General features: G+C 47.2%; 1 protein-coding gene across 7 annotated transcripts in view; it reads right to left on the bottom strand.

Moving 5' to 3' along the window:
* FAM13A (family with sequence similarity 13 member A) overlaps positions 1-24,554 on the bottom strand; it is a 2,868,510-nt gene that overhangs the window by 1,301,588 nt on the left and 1,542,368 nt on the right. Inside the window, exon 1 of one of the 7 annotated variants that reach the window (XM_069630749.1) lies at positions 9,567-9,762. The exons of the other annotated variants lie outside the window; for them this stretch is intronic. The gene's annotated coding sequence lies outside the window, so the exon portion shown is untranslated. Of the gene's footprint in view, positions 1-9,566; positions 9,763-24,554 lie in introns of those variants that run through there. 7 annotated transcript variants of the gene reach the window in all.

Here is a 24,554-nt window from a genome sequence, read left to right on the forward strand (position 1 = left end):
TAGGCCGTAAGCATAAAACTCCTGTGTACCATGGCTCCATTTTTGGCTTGTTTTATGAAACATTACAAACAATGTGTGATTTCCTAACTGGAAAAGTTGGGGGAATGTAGGGGAGCATTGTTTTTCTCGAAATGTACAGAAGCAATTGTCGTACCGGGCCAACCATGTCCACCACATATATTTTCTTTCTGTCATTTTCCTGATTTTTCCCTAAACTATGGAATATTTCCCTACATAGTTGTTGCCTGACCTGCGCAAAACACCCCTTCCTAAACCTGGAATTTTGTCTACTTTTCAGAAATGTATGCCTTTCTGTCATCCCATTCAGCTTTCCTACCCCTTTCCTTCCATTCCTTCCACACATGTCCTATTGGAAAAAAGGAGAAAATGGCCTACCTCTCACAAAACAGTTGATAACTATATCAAAATATGTTTTTATTAGTTTCCACTCCACCTGTTCCTGAAACTAGGAAAATGGGGAATTCAGCACAGCAAACCATTTGTTCCTAGCTCTTACAAGGGAAAAACCACAGGCTTCTTTGTACATCATTTTATTGGCATTTTTTTTTAACCACAATTTTCTCCCTTTTTGGTTATTTTCTCTGACCCCCCTACAGCAAACAAGGATTCTTGGGTGGCGTTACGACCGCCTATAAGTAGGGGGAAAAAGGGGCCAAATTTGGCCGAGATATCTCTTGTAACAAAAAAGTTACAAGGCATTGAATGGTGACATACCAAAATCACCAAAAAAGGTCTTGGCACTGGCGGGAAATACCCATGGCAGTTAAGGGGGTTAAGCTAGTGACCTAGCATTGCTTTGCTTTGTTATCATCCAGGAAGAAAGATATAGAAGGAATTGATCTTCTTCACTACCTAATTCGAGTCGCATCGAGTAGGATAGGTATGTTTTTAATAGAGAGGAGACTTACAATTAGAACAAAACTAATGTGTTTTTAAATAATGAATAAACAAGAGATTTATCATTAATACAATGAACAGTTACAAGTGTTTATTTATATCTCTGAATACAGGAAACCAAAGAAGGATAAGGGAGTGATTGACAGCCCCCTAATGTTGCCATACAGACTAAACATTCAACATCAGGACACACCCCCGAAGAATTTCCTGGAACTATTTAAGAACAAGTTAGAAGGAAAGAAACATGTTGGGATTTATATAACCTCGATTGATTGATAGTTTATTTATTATGCGCTCATACACAAGTGTTTCAAAGTGCAACCATGCATGGGAGGGGAAGACAAGGCAGATGATCTTACTATGCATGGTACATTCAGATTGTGCAGGTGAACAGAGAGGAAGTGCAGGGGGTGGGGAGAGGGGGCAATAGGGATAAGAGCACCCAGTCCCATCAGAACATGGGTTAAGTGCAGAGAGATACAACTCTCATGGGTCGTAACAAAAGTGCAGGAGTGCTGCGGCAAGTGCAGCTGACTGGCAAGGAAAGCTGGAACCTGTGATGCTCTGAGGGTACACTAAGCAGCCAGTCAGCGAAACTGAGCAGAAGTAGAGGACAGAGAAAGAGAGCAGAAGAGGTGGTTAGCAGGGGAGAGGGAGAGAGAAGGAGGCTGGGAAGACGAAGGTCTTGAGGAGTTTCCGGAATTTAAGGAGTTCCGGCTCAAGACAGAGAGAGGCAAGGAGGCTGTTCCAGAGGGAGGCACATGCAGAAGATAAAGATCAAACTCCCCCTCCCCCCGTAACCCTTTCCTCCCCACAAGTCTCTACTTGGAGAAGCGGCTCATCCACAGAGGATTGAAGGAAGAAGAGCGGAGGGCTCAGGAAGACGAGTATTTATGAAGAGAGAGCTGCAGGTAGAGTGGGCCCAGGCCCCAGAAAGCCATGTGGACAATAGAGAGGCTCTTGAACGTAATCCTTGCAGCCACGGAGAACCAGTGAAGGGTGTTTTCAGCACCAGAGAGATGCGGTCCCTGAGCTTGAGGCCAAGGATAAGTCTTGCGGTTCTGTTCTGGATGAGTAAAAGAGGACGGTAGGGTAAACGAGGGCAGGTTGAGAAAGAGGCTGTTGCAGTAGTCCAGCCTAGAGAGGACCAGCACTCTGGAGACGGTGAGCCTCTGGGGGAAGGTGAGAAAGGTAGAATACCTCCGAGAAGGTGCAGTTGGTAGTTGGACTATTTAGAGATGTCCGTGATATGCGACGAGAGAGAAGAGTCGAAGATGACCCCCAGGTTTTTTGCCTCGTTGGTTGGTGAAGGCGCAGGGCCAAGGGAGGCCGACCAGAGAGAAAGAGGGAAGGCAGGAGCAGTGGTCAAGATGAGGATATTCACTATCTTAATGGCATTGAGGCAGAGGTTGGTTGCAGCACACCATGACTGAATTGTGGACAGACAGTCAGGTAGGAGTGATGAAGAGGAAGAGGCCGAGGGTAGCCTGAAGGGGAGCTGCATGTCATCCGCATAATACTGAAAGTTGGAGGTGAAGGTGGCTATCATGCGGGCCAATGGGGCCATATAGCCATTGAAAAACCAGGGGGATAGATTAGATACCTGGGGACACCGCAAGTAGAGAGCGTGATAGGGGAGAGAAAAGACCCCACTTCCACCTGGGATGGCCGGTCTGAGGCCCTGGGCATCACTGATCAGACCTTGGTGTGGTTGTTACAGAGACGTGCGATCAGGGTGCTGTGATTCACTGCATCGAAGGCAGAACATAGGTCAAGTATGATGAGGACAGAGTGAGAGTTAGAATCAGCAGGTCTTCATGGGTGTTCAGAAGCAGTTTCCGTGCCTCTGGATGCTCTAAAGCCAGACGGGTGGTCATGGAAGCAGCCAACAGATTCAGTGTGGACGGTAAACTGGTAAATAGCCAGCTTCTCCAGGAATTTGCCCGGGAAAGGGGTGATAGAGACAGGGCAATAGTTTGCCGGAATGGAAGGGTCCACGGAAGTTTTATTTTCGGAGAGGGTGCACCATGGAATGTTTAAGAGAAGTGGGGAAAATTCCTGTGGCGAAGGAGAGATTGCAGAGGTCGGCCAAGGCTGGGGCAAGAGAGTCAATGTTGTCCTTGATGGTTCTGGAGGGACAATGGTCCACCTGCTTGGAGGAGGCTTTCATAGACCAGACTTGTCTAGTGACCTCCTCAGGTGTAACAGGGAGAGAGAAGAGAGAAGAAGGGGAGGGGTGGAGGTGGCCAAGGATGGAGCAAGAGATGTTGGTGCATGAGGTGGTGAGGAAGAGAGAGGATAGGATATCCTGTGTTTTTGAGGTGAAGTGTGCAGCCAGGGCTGTGCAGAGGGCATGGGTGGGTGCAATGGTGAAGGAGGCTGTATCAATAATACAAAGCTAATCATTTAAAAAGAAATGTAATGCTTGAGACATTTTTTGTCATCACTAGAATTGTTGTGTATGGTAATGTAGTGAGACTGTGATTGAATGAATGGTCATAAAAGCATCTGTTTAGTAAAAGCGTCTGTTTAGTAATATGGTATATGTAATTTTGACCGACTAGGTTATTTTATCTGTGAAACTACCTAGAGGTTTTACAGTTAATGCACTAATAATGTTTTAAGAGTTAACCTTTTTCAATATTAACAATCTTTTATTGATTCTCATCATTACATTTTCTACTGGGATTTGTAACTATACAAGGAGTGAAGCGAATTGAATCTTTTTCTTTTCCCCACTTTGTTTAGATTTGGTTTCTTGGAAATTAGAGTGTATACATATGGTCTTTTTATATCCCACTTTCTAGTTCATATAACGAGGATTGACCGTAGTGTATGATACCCTAGTGCCCCCCTTAAATATCAAATCCCATTGAGTAGACCAACATTCTGAGTAAATTGGGAGGGTGGTTTGACAGCTGGAACTATTGGACACTTTTTCGCAGCTTTGAGTTGAGGCACGCCGTGTCTAAGACTTCAGTTGCCATTTGGAATATCCCTGCAGTCCGAAGGGTGTTACAAAGGGTTTCATTTTTTCCCTTGCCCAAAGTTCCAATGAAACTTCTTGTTAGGCAAAAACCTGTGCAGTTCCCTTTGGGAACACTGCAAAAGATTTAGGACGACAGGTGTTAGCAGTAAACCCACTTGGTAGCAGTCTGTACCACCCAGATTTACGTGGTAGCTGTGGCTGAGCAGTCAGACTTCACTCAAGAAGAGTTAGGCAGTATGCAAAGTATACACAATAGGCACTCAGACACAATAGCACAAGCATACACTGACCAGAGCTTTGGTATCAAAGTATATCATTATTTAAACACACACTGTTTGAAACACTCCAGCACTCTTATGGTAAAACACTCTAAACACAGTTACTATTATAATATATACAACCCGTATTCCTTATCAGACAAGTCTTAGTTAACACCACTTATTTCCAGACAGAGGTGAGCGCTTAACTATAGATGGCACTCCAATATGTTCATGAAAAAGGGAGGGAAAAAGACAGAATATGGAAAGATACACCACTCTAAGATTTAGGAACACTTTTAGCAAGGCAGAAGAGCAAAAGTCACTTGTGAGCCAAAGTCCATAGGCTGGGCCCACTCTTAGAGAGAGCAGAGCACAAATGCGCCCAAGATCACACAGTTACACTAGGCTTTGAAAGTCTTGCAGAGAGTTCGAAAAGAGTTTAGAGAGGCTCCGAAAAGTTTAGCCAGGGTGTCCCAGGCTAACCCAGGTTCGAAAGCCGGGGGCTAAATCTACCCCGTACAGTCGGTGGCAAGGGAAGCCAGGCAGAACACGGTACCTTAAGTGGGAAGGATCCTCCAGCAGTGGCAGTTGTTCCTGGCAGCGGGTGCAAGTCTCGGCGTCGTCCAGGGGAAGAGAAGATCTCAACTTGGAGGAAAGCTGAAGGTCGTTGCACTGCCAGGGAAGAAACCAGCCGCAGAGTTTTCCGGTTAAAGGTATTACCCTTTATTTCGCGGTCGTGGTAAAACGTGGTATTCCGGTTGCCGGGGTACTTGGCACAGGCAAGGCGGCCACGAGATGCGTCGGGAAGGCGAAAAGATGGTGAACTGGTTATCCCCACCAGTCAAAGGAAGAAGACTCTCCGGCGGAGATCTCCTCTGTCGTTGGGAAAAGTGGTGAGACGGTCCAGCAGGGCTCCACCGGTGGTGTCGTCGTGGCAGGTCGGCTCAGCTTCTCCCTCGTCGGATTCTTAGGTCCTGTGGCGACTTCTGAAGTTCCAGTCCCCAAAGCCCTGCTTTTATGCAGAAAACCCCCATTCACTCAGCCTAGCTGTCACTCAAACATGCTAAGTGGGCCAATCAGGACAGAGTGCGACTTGAGTTGCCTAGGCTACTCAGTCCAGGGTGCCTAAATCCCCCTCAACCCCTCCTAAGTACCCCAGACAGAGTGGCACCACTTTGGAGGGCCTCTGTGGAGAAGCCCGCCAAAAGGTGGAACAAAGGGCTCGACTTGGGTTGGAGTCACAGAAGAGAACACAAACGCCATTTTAGAACCGAGTTTTGGCAAAAAATACCAACCCGAGAATTAATAATAATTAAATAAACCAGCGGTATGTTCGAGGCTATTGTAATTAAATAAATAAAGATAGTAGCCTCGAACAATGGGAAAATCCCAGAGAGAAATATTTGTGGTTGAATATAAAAAGTAGTATCCACTGCCACCAGCCAAAACTCGATCAGGGGGGACGGAGACGTGCCCCCTCGACTAACAGACCCCGGGGCAATCGAATTGCCCCAGCCAGTACGTCCACAATATGATGGTTTGTACTGGTTCTGTTCAGAATTTAAGACTAGTAAAGTCAATGGTGACTTTACATGCCCTGGGAGACAGTAGTCAGTCCCAGGGTATGGAGTCTATACTGGGGGGTCACTATGACACCCCTGTGTTACTGCACTGAGGGTGCTGTGTAACACATATCACAAAAACACATGCAGCCCTATGGAGTAAAAGACCCCATAGCCCAATAAACACATCTCATCTAGAGTCAAAGGAACACACTCAAATCATGTCCAAGAGTGAGGGTAAAAGAGTCTCACTCTTGGCAGGAGAAACAATTAAACCCCAAAAATCCAGCAAAGCTGCTGGGGGACTCACTAGGTTAGGAAATTCAGCCTAAACAGAGAATTCTCCCTAACACTTCTTTCTTCAAAAGTTGCTTTACAATTCGGCACAACCTGAGGGAGACACATTTCACAATTAGGGGCCTTACTTTTGTGGAATGAGGGCCCACTTTTTGGTTTGAAAGAGAGGGGCAAACACAGGATCACTTTATCTTCAGAGAACTGCAGATATGGTTTTTGACAGTGTTGGCGGAGGAGCCTGCCTAGGTCGCACTAGATGAGCCGCATCACACAGACGTCGTAGCTTGGGCCCTCAATACATGTCTCCGTACAGTCAGGCAGCAGGTGGGGTATCTGTGCTCTTTTCACAAATATGCTGTGAAGCTTTATGATCTGTACCTACAATATTTACCAGAAACTAGAAATTGTTTTGGGGGGAAATACGTATTCGCAAGCTTTGGATAAACAGTTTTTCATGTCAGTGGCTCACTGAATACATCTCTGGTGTGCAGCTGAAAAATGGCCTACTGTGTGCTGAAACTGGTTTGGTACATCCTCATGTAAGACTGTGAAGAAGAAGAATGACAAGAATGTAATGGCTCTGTGTAATGAGCGTTACGAGTAATTAATAGAGTTCTAATGCTCCTTGTCACAGTTCTAGATGTAAGCCTGCCGTCAGCTGTCTTGCGTCAGCTTGGTATTAAACAGGAAAGAGAATTCGTGTGAAGAAATTTTTTAGGTCACCAGTTATAAAAATGTACATTGCAAGAGAGAAGGGACTTAAGAGGAGAGGTCCCATCTCCCACGTTGATTTGGAAAGGGTAGCGCTTAGAGACTGTCTAGTAAGGCAGCCCCCCCCCCATGAATGTAAGGACTGTGACAAGGACTTGGTGCAATTAATATTACTGTTAAGTAATTGGGCCACTAACACAGCTCAATTATGACCAGTTTATTGGTTGCAGGCTCCTCGTTACAGTGGCGGCTGACAAGATTTAAAAATTCTATACAGTGTGGTGCCACAAAGAACAGATTGTGTGTTTCTGGAGAGAAAGCACAGGTTCATTAAAAACCGCAAACCGTGTTTACCCATCAGTCAATACTGTCTCCAAGACATTTTGGTAAAGGAAAAGATGAAAGCTAACTGCAGACACACCTGTTCCATAAAACAAGGAAAGCGTGCTAGTCCATCAGAGACTGCTGGCTTTTGCAGTAGCAGACCGCAGCTGCCTGAACATGCCCACTGGATGTACCTAACAGTGCTCCGAGCATCCATACACCGGAAATTTACATTTTACAATCCTTTATAATAGAGACTGTGTAATATTTCGTTTTGCCGTTGATTATCACTGCTTTGGAATCTTGGAAACTCCCAAGAACATATTTTACATGGGCTCCAGTGGCCATGAAAAGCTGCATTTAAAGCTAGCATTCTCTATGTTTTGTTAACAAAGACTTAGTGTGACACCCAAACGACTAGACCCAGGAAGTATATTTTCAGTCTTTTTATCCACAGGGTGCACAAAAATAAAAGGCATTACCAAACAGAAGAACTCATAGGGACCACCAAAAACCCTAGTCTATGAACTTTACCAGGGTGATCACTGCTCCTTTGGCCAATTATCTAGATGCAGGCCTTTCGAACTGCATAGCCACGGTTGGCTACGGAAAGAGTCTTCACCACCTTTAAGTAGTACTCAAGCCTCCACTACTACTTTAGCTCCATGGGTCTCCTTCACAGTTTAGGTCCCTCTGTCTTCTAGACTCCTTAATTTCCCTGCCTGGGTCTCCTATTTTCTTGCGCTTCTTCCAGCTGCCTTGGGCCAAACTCTGCTTCCTGATACATTCATGCCCTTGCCTCCTTGGCCTGTTACCACCTCCTCCTGTTCTCCATCAGCTCCTTTGAGTGTTAACCCCCTGCTTAAAACTAACCAACCTCCTACTGAGGTTTCCTCCTCCCAGTGCAATGAGAGATGGGTGCCGTCTAAAAAGTTGGTGGGCATGGCCTAAAGAGTAATGAGCGTGGCTCTGATTAAGCCGCCTGCCCCAAACAATGCATATAAACCCTCGACATATGTATCTTGTGTTAGAACCAGAGAGCAATTTATTTACAACATGCAGAATGAATGCAAATAGAACCACCTGAAACCATGCTGAGTGTTTGTATGCAGAGTGAGGCAGTGATTTATATACAACCAATGTAACCAATTCTGTAAATAAATCACCCATAAGAAAGCAGAGAGGGACAAACAGCATCAATGTGGGCACTGCCGGACCTAGGATTAATGGGGTCCTAGGCAGCGGAACATGTGTAAGCCTCCCTATTTTGCATTTGTAGGGACATCAGTGATGTCACAGAAGGAGACTAATAATCTAGGGGATTGTGGGAAGTTACATGAAAAGAAGTTGCCATGAGGGAATCAAGAGACAAAAGCGTATGCCCAATTGTGAGAAGGCCAGCATTCTGGCCTTGTCAGGAAGTGTGGGGGGAGGGCCAGACTTAGCCCTATAGATCCAAGTACCAAAGTCTCATGCCCTAACACTTATGGGTTCCAGCATGTATGGGGCAGTTGACAGACTTGTACTGAGAATATAGTTATAAACTCACCTGAATCACAGAAAAGGATACAGGTTATTTTCAACTACTTCAGGAGTCTTGGTCTTTCTGTAGAATACAGACCTTCCAATTAATGTACCCCTCTAGCTAATTAAACTAGACAGCTAGATTAGTAAATCTATGGAAAGGGCACGGAAATTGTAACAGGAATTCACCAGGCTGAAAAAAGAGACGCCATTCAGTATCTACCCAACTAAACTGATGGGGTTTTAAACTAAACAAGATGCTGTACCTGATATTAACCAACACTAACCTGTTGTGGTCTTCCAGAAGCAAAATACTGGAACCCACTTCTAGAATTCCAGGTGAATGAGCAGGAATTGTTCCAAGATGTCCAAGGGTAAAGCAACCAACGACCAGGGAAAGGAAGGTTAGTATGGAAGCTACTACCCGAACGGCACGAGGGACGCACTAGAAACGGGTAGGTGCACTGCTGGAAAGCGGCCGATAAGTTCAAGTGCACTTCTGAAGTTCTTGGAAATAAAGAGGAAATGGTCCACTGTGGAAGTAGCAGTGCGTGGTGGAAAGGAAGCCGTGCCAATAGCAGTTAATCCACAAAACAAAGTAATACAAGTGAAAGAGAATGTTTGTGCCCTTTTGCGTGGTAATATAGTTGTTCCCTTTTGCGTGGTGAATACACAAATAAAGACTGCAGAGGAGAGGCAGGACTGAAAACATCAAAACTAACACTGCTGTCAGAACCTGGATAATCAGTAATTAGCCTGGAAGCAAAGTCAGTGCGGGGATGTTTACCAGGAACAAACGCCTGCGCTGAAAAACAATGGCAGTGCCGGATTCCCAAGAATAACTGCCCGCTCTGAGAAATGATGGCGGTGCAGGAGTTAACTCCAGAGGAGAATAAACCTACATGTAAACTACATACCTTCTGGTCTTTGTCTTATGGAGAAGGAGTCGTAGTTTATATCAGAGGCGCCAAGGAAACTCACCTTAAGATCTCGGGAGCAAGTAGCCAAAGAAAAGGCTCAAAGTAGGACTCTGCAAGGCTCCATGAAAAGAACGAATGAATACAGGAGGCTGGCGAATGAGCAATACCACTGAAGATAAAGTAGCAGAATAAGTATCAAATCGTAGAAAAACTGAACTTCAGAACGGAAATGTAATCAGAAGCCCTTAAAGTCCGCTTGTTTTGGATTTAAATAAGTTCACTCTGACATTCGTAGAACGCCCCTCTGCATCATGTGACTTTAAGCATGACGCACTTGACATGGACGCCGTCTCCAAGGCAACCTTCTGTATAATCTCCAATGTGAATAGAACGGCCTGGATGTCGTTCTTCGGGCGAATTGTCTGCGTCTAAACTCTGTTAGAGCAGACAATCTAGCAGAACCAGAGGGAGATGTTGTAGCGGGAATGACAGCAGTACATCCTTTCTCCTAGCCTTCCCTCGAAAAGAGCTAAGACCAGAGGAGCGGTCTGCCGTGGAGCTACAGCTAGGATCTGCAGGAGGCAAGGGAGCTGGAGACAGAGGGAGGTGGTGCAGAGTGCGGCGAGCGCAGCGTGCCCCTGCCGGGTGCGTCGCTTGTCTTGATGGATTTCGGTGGGGGATGCCAAAGGAGAAGCCTCCCTGCCAGGGGGCCACAAGATGAAATGCCATACTAAAGGGCCTCCAAGGGGGCACACAGATGGAAGTCACCTGATTGCGCGCCTCCATTACCCGGGCCCCTAAGTAACGTGGTTGTACCCACCTATGGCCCCTGTGATGTTTGGAGGACCCTGAAAGTGAGTCATGGATCCGGCAGGCATCATATGGCCCAAAACCCGAAAGAAATCAGTGCTCCCCAAGTGGAGTTACGGCCCTCCATGGGGGGTTCACCGCACTGACGAAGAGTATTCGTGGGGGGAAGGCCTGGAGCTTGTGGACAAGGAGTGTCACGGAATGGGCTGACTCGACCCGGAGGTGGGTCTGTTGCCTCCCCACCCCCCAACAAAGGGCTAAACCCTGCCCCCCCCCTACCCCCACCAGAGCTCTCAGAAAATCCGAGCTGCGGCTCCCACAGACGGACACCGGATTCAGATGAACGGCCCGGGCCGCGTTGAACGAAGAGACTAGACCTCACAACGTGCAGAGGCAGCAGGAGATGTGGGGGCCCCCAGTCCTGGGGCGTGTGCCCACCTCTTCGACACAGGTCCAGTGACCATATGACGTTGGAGCCAAGAGTGCACAGTCGCACTGTGCAGGGTGCTGGGGCCCCTCTTGGAGTCCCCTGTTCTGGAGGAGACCCGGACAGAGGGCCCAGGTTTAAACTGTGACCATCTGGTGCGAGGGGGAGGCCCGTGTGACTGGCTGCCTGGTCTTGGGCCTTGTAACGCCGGTTGTTTATGGTGTGGAGAGGGCACCATTTGGCGCTCCCGGGAGTCGTGGGCCACATGCTGGAAGTTTGAGAATTGTGCCTCCTGGCACGTGTGACCTCAGCTGGACCTGCGACATAAGTGTGTGGCCCTTGGCCTCGGGGGTGGGGGTGCGCCGACTTGGCCGAGCCAAGCCCCAGTAACAGCACACTATAGGCCCGCCTTCCTCCGACACTGAGCTATAAGGAGCTCTCGCTGTCCGGACCCTCTCTTGGCCCCTTCCCCCACAAGGGGTGGGGTACCGAAGGGAGATCTGCACCCGTGGGCTGCCCCACTGAGGTGTAAACTTGTATGGATTTCAAATCCTGTCTTGCAGATTTTGCATACCAAGGCAAGCGTGCAGGAGAGCATAGTAAGGCAGGAGGGACGTTGGCGGCTAGAGGCGAAGAGGGATGTCGCCTCACTGCTGACCTCACCATCCTAACCTGCTCACACACCTTGCCCAGATTGGCATATCAGGTCAAGTATTGGCCTGCTTCTCTTCTTTTCTGGCCAATAGGTTCCAATCGCTTTCTCTTCCTCCTTACACATCAAATTCTTGTCCCCTTAGTTGTGGTGTCCGTCAGGGTTCCGCTTTGTCCCCCATTATTTTCAACATTTACATTTTTATGCTGTCGCGCTTCATCCGCTCCTTCGCCATCAAGTGCTATTCCTATGCCGACGACATCCAGATCCTGATCCGTTTAGATCGGGACGGTACTGAGGTGTCGTGTCTTTGTGCCTTCATAAGTGCCCGACAGCTGTGGGGGAGTGGATGTGCCTCAACTGGTTGAAATTGAATGGGGACAAAACAGAGGTGTTGGTGGTTGGTTCTCCCCCTGATCCTTCACTTTGGATTACTTTGTTTTGGCCTGCATCTTTGGGTTCTCTCTCCCGGTACCTTCGGCGAAGGTGAGTAACTTAGGGGTGATGATGTGTGCCACCTTGTCTATGGGTGCCCAAGTATCCACTGTGGGCCAGTCTGGGCATTTCCATTTGAAAATCTTAAAAAAGATGCTCCACCTGATTCCAGCGGCATTACGTCCACCGGTTGTGGCTGCTATGATATTGACGCAAATGGATTACTGTAATTCTCTTTATCTAGCACAGCCCAAGGGTCTGGTCCCCCAACTTCAGCAGCTTCAAAATCTGGCTGCTCGGGTGGCAACTGGATCACCGTTTGGGGCCCATATTTCCTAAGTGTTGCGTTCCCTCCACTGGCTTCCAGTGGCTTGAAGTATACCATTTAAAGCACTGTGTATTGTCCATCATGCGCTACACGATCAGGGAGCAGAGTATTTTCGTACTAAGTTTGTGCGTTCTCCCTAAGCGCTGGCTGCATTCCGCATCCGCTGGCCTGCTTTGCATGCCCTCCTTCCGGCTTGCCTGTGTTGGGAGACAGGCTTTTTCGATCGCTGCTGCTCAGTTGTGGAATGGCATCCGGCTTGAAATGAAAAACATGCAAAATCATTGGGTTTTTCGGAAAGCTTTAAAAACACATCTAGTCTGATTACTGCAGTTTTTTGACGTTCACTTGTTACCTGGTTATCAGTTATTTGCCTCGCCAGCTCCATGATGCCTTCGGCGACCGTGCGCTATATAAGTGAGCATAACATAACTGCTGGAGGAAATCAGGGGCATGAGAGCCGATACAGGGGGCAGAGTCGACAAGATCAATGTCGGACTCAACAATATGGAAGAGAGATTGCAAGAGTTGGAGCATAACCAATCCTCCCTAGACACTCTGGAAACTCAAATAGATGGGAGTATGAGCGAGCTGGACAGAAGAGAGGCGGGTATGGTGCTAAGGATGGACGATTTCGAGAATTGCGAGAGGAGGAACAATCACCGGTTCTTCGGGATACCAGAGAAAGAGGGGGAGATGGAAAGAGATCTCAGGCAAACAATAAATGAGATCATGAAACTCCTCTTCCAAGACGACTCGATTGATGAGACCAAAATTGAGAGGGTCCACAGAGCCGGCGGTCCTCCCGGAGGCCCAAAAGCAGTACTGGCATGATTCCACAATTACCCAGACAGACTTAACATTTTCGACAAGGCAAAGAGCAGGGGAGCGGTGATGATCGGTATGGCGAGAGACACCATCTTTCAGGACCTGTCCTTGCTGAACCTCACGAAGAGGCGGCTATGCCTACCACTGACAAAGTGGCTAAACAGTAAAGCAGTGTCATATCGTTGGGGATTCCCGTTCTCCATCTCCTTCGCGTTAGAGGGGCAGAAACACAGGCTCGTGACGGAAGAAATACACAGAGTCACGAAGGAAATACTAGCGGAAGAAGGAACATCCTTGGGCCCACAGGGAGAGAAGTATAGAGACATCTGGCGCATTAAGGGACCAAGAAGGAAAAGGATCCCGGGCTCTAGGAAATTCATGAGGTTGAACACGACCCCTCCCAATACGTCTTGAGTATACTATACCCCCGAGGTGGCTCGGAGAGGGCAAGCTGAAAGGGCAGTGGAGGCTCCCCCGTCAGGAACACCCAAGGGGAGATGAGGCCTGAACGGCGGGAATTGAGTTGTATGCTGAAGTCGATTTGTGGGGTAGAAGAAATGTTTAAAGTGTTGATTTTTTAAGGGGTTTGTTGCGGTCCGAGGGTTGGCACGGGGGCAATCGAATTTGAGTTGTCTACGGAACGGGGGGTTTAGAGAACTTAGTTTATAAATAAAGGCTCATGTTATGTTCACCCGTGAAGTTGTGTCTCCAGTTAAGAGGGGGTGTGCTTTTGTTCTGAGTTTTGTGCGGGACATAGGATCTGAATATGGCTGATACAGTGGGGCAGGGCAGGCCTGGAGGACAGTTTGCGTGTGTATACATTGAATGTCAAGGGGCTCCACTCCCCTACTAAAAAGTCTCTGGTCGCCAATGAATTCAAAAGGTCAGGCATCATTGTTATGTTCCTCCAAGAAACCAGATACCAGAGAGGTGATGAACCGAGGATCCCTTGTAGGAAAATTGGAAGCACCCAAAATCAAGGCCAGAAGAGATTCCTGCAAAGAACGCTAGAGAAAATAATGAACAAGGGCCAGGGGCACCTTATCTTTGGAGGGGACTTTAATGTGTGGATGGACACAAGTCTGTACAGACAGACCAGGCAAGCAGGGTACCAGGAACCACAGAAGAACAAGCTACTTACCACTGGTAACGTTCTTTCGACTGGATGTTCCTTGTTATCTTGGGTCTGGGTTCTTCTTCAGGCCGGGAAGGCTTATTTGGTAAGGCAATGTTGCATTCTGTGCACCCAAACTGTAATGTTTGGTCAAAGTATGTACGGACGACCATGTGGCAGCTGCACAATTTCTTTAACTGGTAATCCCCTCTGTAATGCAGAGGAAGCCTCCTTCAGCGCTAGTCTGATTGCCCTCAGCTCCAAAAGGTTGATGTGTAGTTTGGACTCTGATGAGGCTACGGCCGCTGATTAGCAGATCATTGGCGTGGGCTCCTCACCCCGTGAGTGAGGCATCCGTCACTATGGTTATCTCTGGCCATGGTTGCCAAAAAGTTTCTCCTTTCAGAATGTTCTCCTGAGAGGACCACCACAAAAGGTTCTGTGAGACTCTGCTTGGAATCTGTGGGAGGTCTGACATCCTTCCTTAGAATTGGGACCACTGAGTCCTGAAAGCCCATTGGAGAAGTCCCATTCTCAGGCGAGCCTCTGGCACCAGAAAAATGCAGGATGCCATGAGGCCGAGCAACCTAAGAAAGTCTAAGGCTGGGAGAAGTAGGGCACTCTGGAATTTGGTGACCATCTGTAGAATGTCTTGAGCCCTCACCTCTGGTGGCAAGGCACTTCCCAGGTATGCATCCAGGACTCCTCCAATAAATTTGAGCCTTTGAGATGGTATCATGTCAGACTTCTTGAAGGTGAGGGAAAAGCCCAGTCTGTGAAGGGAGTGACAGGTGGAGCTGAGATGTTCCAGGGCCTGTTTGGGAGACTGGCCCTGATCAGCCAATCTTCCAGGTAGGTGTAGATGTGAATTCCCCCTCTCCTGAGACTCGCTGCCACCACTGCCATTAACTTGGTGAAAACCCTTGGGGCGGAGGTCAACCCAAATGGCAGGACTCGAAACTAATAATAAGAACCGCCAACAGGGAACCTCAGGTACCTTCTGTGCTTGTGATGGATTGGCACATGAAAGTAAGCATTCTGAAGGTCCAATGATACCATCCGGTCCTTAAGCTGGAGGGCCTGAAGGATCTGAGAAAGGTTAACCATCTTGAACTTGCCCAACCTGAGGAACTTGTTCAAGTCTCTTAACTCTAAGATGGGTCTCAATCCTCTGTCCTTTTTTTGAATTCGAAAATACAGGGAGTACCAACCCTTGTTCTTCTCCGCTAAAGGTACTTGCTCTATAGCACTTTTCTTTAGCAGGGTCAAGATTTCCTGCATAAAAAGCGGATCTGGAACTCTGAACCCCGGTGGATGACTGAGGCTTTTTTTAGAAAAGGAAGGCAGTAACCCTGGGCAACTGTTTCCAATGCCCATGCATCTGAATTAATAGCTTGCCATTATTTTAGATGCTCTTAGTGTCTTCCTCCCACTGCAGTCTTGCGAACTAAGTCCTCAGAGAGGTTTTGGGGCGGCTGACGACAAAGTAGCCGCTTTGGAGGCGGTCTTAGTACCTCTTCCTCGTCCACCTCGGGGGAATCTTCTTTGGCCTCTTTTGACTGACTGTCCTCTGCCTCTTCCAAATGTGGAGTAGTGACGAAAGGACCTACCCCTCCAGGGCATACCCGTGGGGCGAATTGGATGTCATCTAATCGCAGCACCAAGGGATTTGGTTGCTACCTTTGAAGTTTGCAGTTTCTCCAGACTTATCGGCCTTGTGCACGTCAAAGGTTAAGCAGTCTGGATTGTACATCTGAGACAAATCCAGACTTCCTTAACCAGGCAAACCTTTGCATAACTGAACTAGCCGCCATTGCTCTGCTGATTCTGTCAGCGGAGTAGAGACCAGTCTGGAGGAATTAACACAGTCAATGATGGAAAGGACGCTATGTTCAAAATCTTGTCTCGTTCTTCCCCTTCAGCGATATGGTCAGCCGCTATGGATATACACGCCCAAAGGGTATCAGTGAACCTAGCCAACGTGCATGTGGCATTTGCTGACTTAAGGGTCATACCACCAGCCGGAAAAATCCTTCTTGGCTAGAGCGTCTTAACGCTTAGCATCCCCATCAGGTAAGGCGTTTTGTCTTGTGGTTGAGGTGGCAGCCTGTACCACCAGACTCTGGATTTGGGTGCTTTGACAAATAATAGGGATCACTGCTTGACACCCTGTATTTAGAAGTCAGTTTCTTGTTGACCACTGGATTCAATTCAGGCGCCTCCCAATTGGTAGTTACACGCTTTTGTAAAGCTGCATGAAATGGAATAATTGGGTCTTCCTGAGGTCCCCTGTCTAGAATATCAGTCAGGTCATCGTGTTCAAAAATTGGGCTTGGTCTACTCCATCCCATATACTCAACCACCCTCCACATTAACTGCCTATAGGTCACTTCTGCATGATCAGATGGATCTGATCAGCCAGACTCTACCTCTGGTGAGGTGTTCAAACCACTTGCATCATGTAGGCATACTTGAATGTCTTTTATTCTGGATTCTTCAGAAATGAGGGCCTCACGGACTGATGGCGTACCATATTGGAGGCCAAAAGGTCTTGATTCATCAGATGATGGCTCGGCCTCCTCATAAATCGAGGAAAGAGACTTGAAAAAGTCAACCATAGGTAAAGAGGTATATGTTTTTTCAATGATACCCGACGGTGTCATGATATTCGTCGTCAAAGGTGCCATAATTGTCTATACCGTTGACGTCGAGGGATTAGATGACTGTGTCGATGACTTAGACGCCTGTAGCATCTAGGAGCTTGAAGCCTGATGCGTCGATGACCTTTGATGGGCTTTTGGCACTGATGGCGTTGACGACTCAGTCCTCGAAGGGACTTTTTCTCGACTCGAGGGATCCTTAGAACGCTCTTGAGGAGTTTTGCCTGCCGGGCCCGAAGGCGCACAGATTTTATGCTGATCGGGTCTTTCGACATGAGCATGGCTTTTGACAGTACTCGAGGGGGTCAAGGCTGCATTTTCAAATACTTTCATCATGTTGAGCCTAAACTCTTCCCATTCAGCTGGGGAGGCTGATTGAGTTGGACATACGACCCGTTCCGGAGAGGAACTCGAAGACGTCGAAGATGGTGACCTATGGCGTAGTTTCTTCGAGTGTCTTGACGATGACCAGTGTTGGGAACCACTTCGTGATCGGGATCATTTACTTTTTTTTTACAGCGGGGAGAAACAGTTCTCGACTCGTCCGATGTCTGTCTTTTCGACAGTTGATGGGGACTTATGGGTCCTACCTGCCACAAGTTTCCCTCTGCACTCTCTCGGGGCTTTCAACGTCATTGACAGGCAGGCCTCAAACTCAGATGATGGATGAGCGGATCGCAGATACCGCAAGCATATTCTGTGGGGGTTCGTAACGGACATCTTCCACCCACTTTCACAGCATTTTTTGAAACCCGACTTCCAAGTAGAAGATACCGATGACAAAGCCATTTTTGAAGATTTCATCGAAGGTGTATTCACAAAGGAATTAAGTTTACCGTAGCTGAAGCGTTAGTGCGGAAAATCGGAACTAAAGCCAACGGACACTGCACGCGCTATATATACCTCCGGTGACGTTGACATTGCGACGGAGGCCTATGAGGGACATTGAGTCGACAGGCATTGACGCGCAGCACCCTCTGCTGGAAAAATTGTCTGCAGAAGCTAAGCTGGATATTGGAAATATCATAAAATAAGGAATACGTGGGAGGACACAATCCATTCGAAACAGTGAGATGGCGAGTTGGGATTGGCCATGCAATAGTACGGGTTGAGGAACATATGGCGGCACCTCCACCCACAGAAGAGGGGATTCACCTTCTATGGCACTCTCATGAGAATAGACTATCTGTATGTCACCAGGGATCTCTGGGAGGTGTTGAAGGACTCGGCGGGGATTCACCCGATCTCATGGTCCAAACACGATATGGTATCTGTAGACATCAACTGGGGAGGCTTGTGCCCGAGGAACTCCAAGTGGAGGTGTAATGACTCACTCTTGAAGGATCCGGTCTTCAGAGAGGACCTTGAGAATAGCATTAAAGAATTCTTCGTCATTAATGACACGGGTGAAGGAGGACGGTATGGGATGCAGCTATAGCCACATGGAGGAGTTTGTTGATCGGGGGGGCGGGGGGGACGCAAGAAGAGGGAATGCACAATAATAGAGAAAGGATTCAGGGACAAAAGAGGTACTCTTGAGAGACGTGCGCAGTCCTCCCTCGAGGATAGGGAGGATCATAATCCATCAGGAAGCAAGGTCTGAGGGAAGAGTTGAAATTGCTGGAGGACGGGAAGGTGCTTTGTAATCTCCAGTTCCTAAAACAAAAATTCTACGAGAAGGGAGATAAGGCAGATGCCCTCCTCGCCACAGGGGTACGGGGACAACAGGCAGATAGATGGGTCACAAAGGACAAGGGTGGCTAGTAAGAGTATAGTGGAATGGATTCAGGAGGCATTTGCCTTGTTATATGAGGCTCTATATGGAAGGGAAGGCCACTATCGGAGAAATCAACGCATACCTCGAGGGAGCCTCTCTCCCATCTCTATCTGGGGTAGACTCAGGGAACATGGATGCCCCAATCACGGGTGAAGAAATTCAGAATGCCATAGGATGCCTCTGTCTGGGAAAAGCACCTGGAGAGGACGGGTTCACACTGGGCTTTTACAAGACCTTCTCACTGTTCCTCATTCCTTTTCCGACACTACTCTTCAATATCCTGGACACAGGGAGAGCACCAGATTCATTTGTCCAGGCCCTTATCTCTGTGATACCAAAGGAAGGCACAGACCCCAGATTCTGTTGTTCATACCGCCCAATCTCACTCCTTAACATAGATGCCAATATTTACACTAGGTCCTGGCTGCCAGATTGGAGGGGCATCTTCTGAGTCTTGTACACTCAGACCAAGTGGGGTTTGTGCCTGTGCGCCAGAGACCGGACACTATGAGAAAAACACTCAATTTGATCAATGAGGCACAGGCAATGCAGGGTGACCCCACACTTCTTTCTGTGGATGCAGAGAAGGCCTTCGATAGGGTTGAGTGGGACTACTTGGAGGAGGTTCTTACCAAAATAGAGTTGGGCAAGAGACTTCTTAAAAGGTATCATGGCTATCTTTTCCTCCCCGAGGGCCTGAGTAGCGGTGAATGGAGGATACTCGAGGTGGTTTCATCTTGGGACAGGAACGAGGCAGGGTTGACAGCTTGACCCTGCTCTCTTTGTGCTTTCGCTGGAGTCCCTGGCCCAGAGACTAGGACAGGAATCGCAAATTGAGGGGATTAACGTGGGAGGCTAGACCTACAAATTGTGCCTCTATGCAGATGACATGCTACATGTGGTGCACCCAGTGACCTCAGTCCCAGCGGCGGTGGATAAGATTGAAGGTTACAGCCATTTGGCAGGGTTCAAAATAAATACAGGGAAGACGGTCCTCTTCCGGTCGGATAGAAACAGGGACTGCGATGGTGGGCAATTTTCCCCCTTGGGCATGAAGGTAAGCTTGAGAACGCCAAGGTATTTGGGCATTAACGCCACAATAGAGCTAAATGGCCTCTATCTATGAGGCAAACTTCCCCCCTCTGACAATGAAAATGGAGAAAGACATAGCAAAACGGAATAAGTTGACTGTATCGTGGATGGGTAGGCAGAATGCAATTCAAATGGTTGTAATCCCCAAGTTCTTATATTTATTCCAAATGCTCCCGATACAGATCCCCAACACCTTCTTTAGAATAACCAAAAGTACTCTCACACGGTTCCTCTGGCAGGGGACGCAACCAAGGGTCTCTAGCGTGACACTGAGTCTTTCTAAGAATAGGGGGGTGCGGAGGGAGTGGGTCTCCCAGACCTACAACTATACTGCAAGGCCTCCCAGTTTACGATCCTGATTCCACACCTCAGACGAGGGGAAGGTTTGCAATGGGTGGGCATAGATAACTATCACTTAAGACCGGCGACAGTGGGAGAGTGGCTGTGGGTCCCAAGGGGACAAGTTATTGAAAAGGATAAAAGAACACCCCACTTTCGGTACTATATGGAGTGTCTGGTGCCAAGGAGCGGGAATGGGAGGCATCACGACGTGGCCATCTCCCCTTGGTCATCTTTTGGTCACAGGGACGCCATTCTGAATCCTGAGAGATTTCAACTGTGGTATGCGGCAGGATTGGAAAGGGTTGGACAACTGTGGAGGGATGGCAGGTTTAATACGCCACAGGAGTTGGATGAGACCCTGGGGTTAGGCAAGCTCCCAGTCTTCTCGTATCTGCAATTGGAGAGTGTTCTTACAAGGGTGGTTTGGAGACAAAATATGCAGAGGGTACTCGCCCCATTAGAGAAGATTCTAGATACAGCCACAGGCTCGAAAGGACAGATTGGTGCCCTATACGGGGCCCTGGTGGACACAAGAAGGGTTTCCTCAAAAAGGTTGAGACCAAGATGGGAGGGAGACCTAGAGATGGACCTCCCTCCACCCCCAAGACGTGGCAGAAAATGTGCAGGGGAGCCTGCCAGGCCTCAATCTCCTGCCAGTATAAATTGCATGCCATTAAGCTTGTGCACAGATGTGTAGAATCTGATAAAACGAGGATGCCTGGATTTGTTATCATTAGAGAATCATTAGAATCACCATTACCCAATCATTACTCTTTGCTATAGAATCATTCCATTATTGCATCCTATTTAGTTCTGATTAGTACATGAAGTAGCATCATTACACTATCCATATATTAGACTGCCACTTTGTATGAATTAGCCATTTGCATTATGCATTTGAAGAGAGAAATAGGCCCCGTTATATGAAGGGTTTGCTTAGTTATGTTATTGCCATTTATGATTGAAAGAGCTGCTTTTAGAATGACATGTTTGCATTATAGCGCTTGCCATTAAGAGAGAAACGTGCTAGGCACTAGAGAGAACGAATGAGGCCCGAAATGATACACTGTCATATTTGAAAATGCCATGTAGAGCCATTTAGAATGACACATTGTTATGTTTTGTAGTTACGTGTACACATGTATACATTTAGAGACACCATGTACTTACTGAGTGTGCACTTAGAATTTGCATTATGCTTTGAGGATAGTGCTTGGTATTGTTTGAATGTTTTAGGCACTACATTTGAGAATAGAGAAGGCCTATAAAGCCATTTCTGATGGAGACACAGAAGTGCCACTGGGCTCAGTGTGGAGAGATTGACTAACCTAAACTTTAAAGCATGGAGAGGATGCAGTGTTTTACAGTACGAATACTGTAATTATGCATTATGTAACAACTTACATTTTAAAAATGGAATTGTATGACTGTCTTTAAAAAACAATATAAAGTTGACACATACTGGTCTTTGCCAAACAGGATTTAGAAAGCTTAATAAAAGTATCATCCTGATTACTTTTGGTTTGCAATTTTTTGAAAAAGAAAATAATTCTTGCCTAGCACTCCTGCACATGCATTTCACACTTTAGAGTGGAGGAGAGGATTAGTGCCGCACTTTCTCTCCATTAGCACTTAAAGTGAACAGAGAAAAGAGGGGGACGAGCACCGAGGGCAAGAGGAATGCAGGGTGAGCTGTGCTTTCATTTGAGAGGGGAACTTAATTTAAATAGCTAACTTTGCTACACAAGTGTCCTTTTGATAAGCAAAACTGCAGAATTGCATAGCAAGTTGCTTTGCGACACTGCTTATTTTATGCCTGGCACTGGACCTCTTTGCGTCCCCACCACATATGCCAATAATCGCCTTTCAGACGACACTCGTGCCAGCACATAAGGCTCACACTTTGAACATTTTGGCCAATCTCACCAGGTCGTACTGCCACCTGCGCGCAAGCTTAATGGAATGCAATTTATACTGGCAGGAGATTGAGGCTTGGGAGGCTCCCCTGCACATTTTCTGCCACGTCTTGGGGGTGGGGGGTGAGGGGAGGTCCATTTCTAGGTCTCCCTGCCATCTTGGTCTCAACCTTTTTGAGGAACCTCTTCTTGTGTCCGCCAGGGCCCCGTATAGGGCACCAATCAGTCCTTTCGAGCCTGTGGCGGTATCTAGAATCTTCTCTAATGGGGCGAGTACCCTCTGCATTTTCTCTCTCCAAACCTCCCTAGTAAGAACACCCTTCAATTGCAGATACGAGAAGACTGAGAGCTTGCTTAACCTGTGAGAACGCAACCATGCTCCGGTCTTAGACAACCCTAGCCACACTCCTAGGGGGGGTGTGGATCACTATACGCCCCTGCTTTTGTATCTAAGGGCCTATGTGCACTGTGTTACTCCTATTTTACGCCTAATAACATACACCTATCTTACTTCTATGGACACAAAACACAAGACACAAAGAGAACACATGAATCGATTCAATTATAACAATGGAATACATTTATAAATGCACAGCAAAGCATTATGATAATGCAAGCATTCCTCAAACTAAGCGAATCTCAACTTTGCACCTTTCATGCTTCTGGTGCAAATCTACCATGCAATAACTATAAGCCTTTCATTTTTCTAATGCAAGCCTGTGATGCAAGCCTGTGATTTTAATGCAGTCTAATGCAAGCGTCAAACATCCAGCAATCCTCTCCTTCATGCAGAATCAATCCTCTGCAATCCACAACACACCACACCATACTTCACACTCACTCTCTTAAGACGCACGTCAGGAATGTAGGAGGATGATGGCTGCTTTGCATAAAACCAAAGTGCACTTGCGGTACAGAAGAATGACCACTGCTTTGTCAAATATGATTGTAATAGTAATCCAAGCATTCAGAACATGCAATGCACAACTGGCTTTGTGGTCATTTCATTCGTCGCAACACTCGGCCTAATAGTGACAGGTCTGCAAACCAATATATACTTTCGACGGCTCTGGCATTCAGGCATAGGCTGTCCTTTATCAGCAGGAAGTCGGCTGTTCAGTTCCCTGACTATACGCAGCTTGTAAAATGATTGCACAGTGTGCGTGCGTGCGTGTGTGTGTGTCATGCTTGCTGATCATCATTGCAAATGCAGCTTTATTCCAAATCACGTCTAATGGGAAGACTTGGTAATCCTGTCAAATATGATTAATGCTTTCAGAGTGGCAGTGATAAAGGTCTTATCAGCACATACACTTGAGAAAAATTTGATTAAAATGCATCAGGAGAAACACTCCGCCTTAAAATGGTTATGCTTGCTTACTCAGGTACCTCAAACATTTTCTTACAGTAGGAAAGATTCCACACTGATCCATTATTTGTGGGAAATGTTTTCTTTGCCAAAACATTTTGCAGAGCTGGGGCGGCAATAGCTAAAGACCCATAAAAAATATCACCATGCTCACACTGATATTCAGAATTAGAGACAATTGTATGGTAACTATAAACCGTTAAGATACCTCAGGAACGTGCTTGTCTTGGAAGCAAAACCACGCATAGCAAACACAGGTTCGAACCCCGGTCTTGCGCTTCGAAACTGGTCCCCAGTATTAAGCGCGTTATAAAAGGACACTTAGAATTATAAACCAACGATCTAATATCAATAGGAATTGCCATACATGTGAAAAAAATGTGTTTTGTGTAGTGTGAAAAACGTGCTGAAAGAAAACATCAGCAAACAACAAGCCAAGTCAGTTAGCATCGTTGCTAGTGTTGCAGCAGGCTTTCTCAACAGCATTGAATCAAGTAACATGTGCCTTTAAGGCTTCCATCAGACAGTTACAACAGCAAGCATTCCAAACATGACCAAAGCTTGTTATTTTAATAGTAAGGAACAAGTTACTTACCTGTAACTGTTGTTCTCCAGCATGGGTCTGGCATGGATTCACAAGCTCATGAATATTCCCGGTCGTCAGGCCGGGAATCCTCGGTAAAGAAAACATCAGTTATCAGTTTAGTTTCTGATCTGTCTTTCTTAGTAGTAACCAATCACTGATCTCTGGGTCATACTGCCCCCAGCCAATGACTGCCCCCTCCCTAAGCCCCTCCCCTGGCAGCCATCTTCAGATTTAGTAGCACGTAAAGTGGCAGTATGACCAAGTGAAAAGCCGCAGAGGGGTAGGAGGGAGGGTTCGCATGTGAATCCATGCCAGACCCATGCTGGAGAACAACAGTTACAGGTAAGTAACTTGTTCCTTCTCCAGCATTGGGTCTGGCATGGATTCACATGCTCATGAATATAAGAATACATAGCAGTACACACATGCACAACCATGGGAGGTGGCAAAGGCTCAACATTAAGCATTACATAAACTCAACATTAAGCACTCTTACCTCCTCACCAGGCCCACCTTCAGGCGAACAGTTTGCGCAGCACTGCTTGGCCGACTCTGGACTCCTCCCTGGAATCCCGGTCGACGCAGTAAAATCTCGTGAAGGTGTGCATCGACCTCCAAGTAGCAGCCCTGCAGATGTCCAGCAGGGGCACACCAGACAAGAACGCCATAGTAGCAGCGATCGCTCTGGTCGAATGGGCTCTCGGACGGCCAGGCAA

This window comes from Ambystoma mexicanum, chromosome 6q (assembly GCF_040938575.1).
Source record: "Ambystoma mexicanum isolate Mex_15411 chromosome 6q, UKY_AmexF1_1, whole genome shotgun sequence".
Taxonomy (NCBI): Eukaryota; Metazoa; Chordata; class Amphibia; order Caudata; family Ambystomatidae; genus Ambystoma; species Ambystoma mexicanum.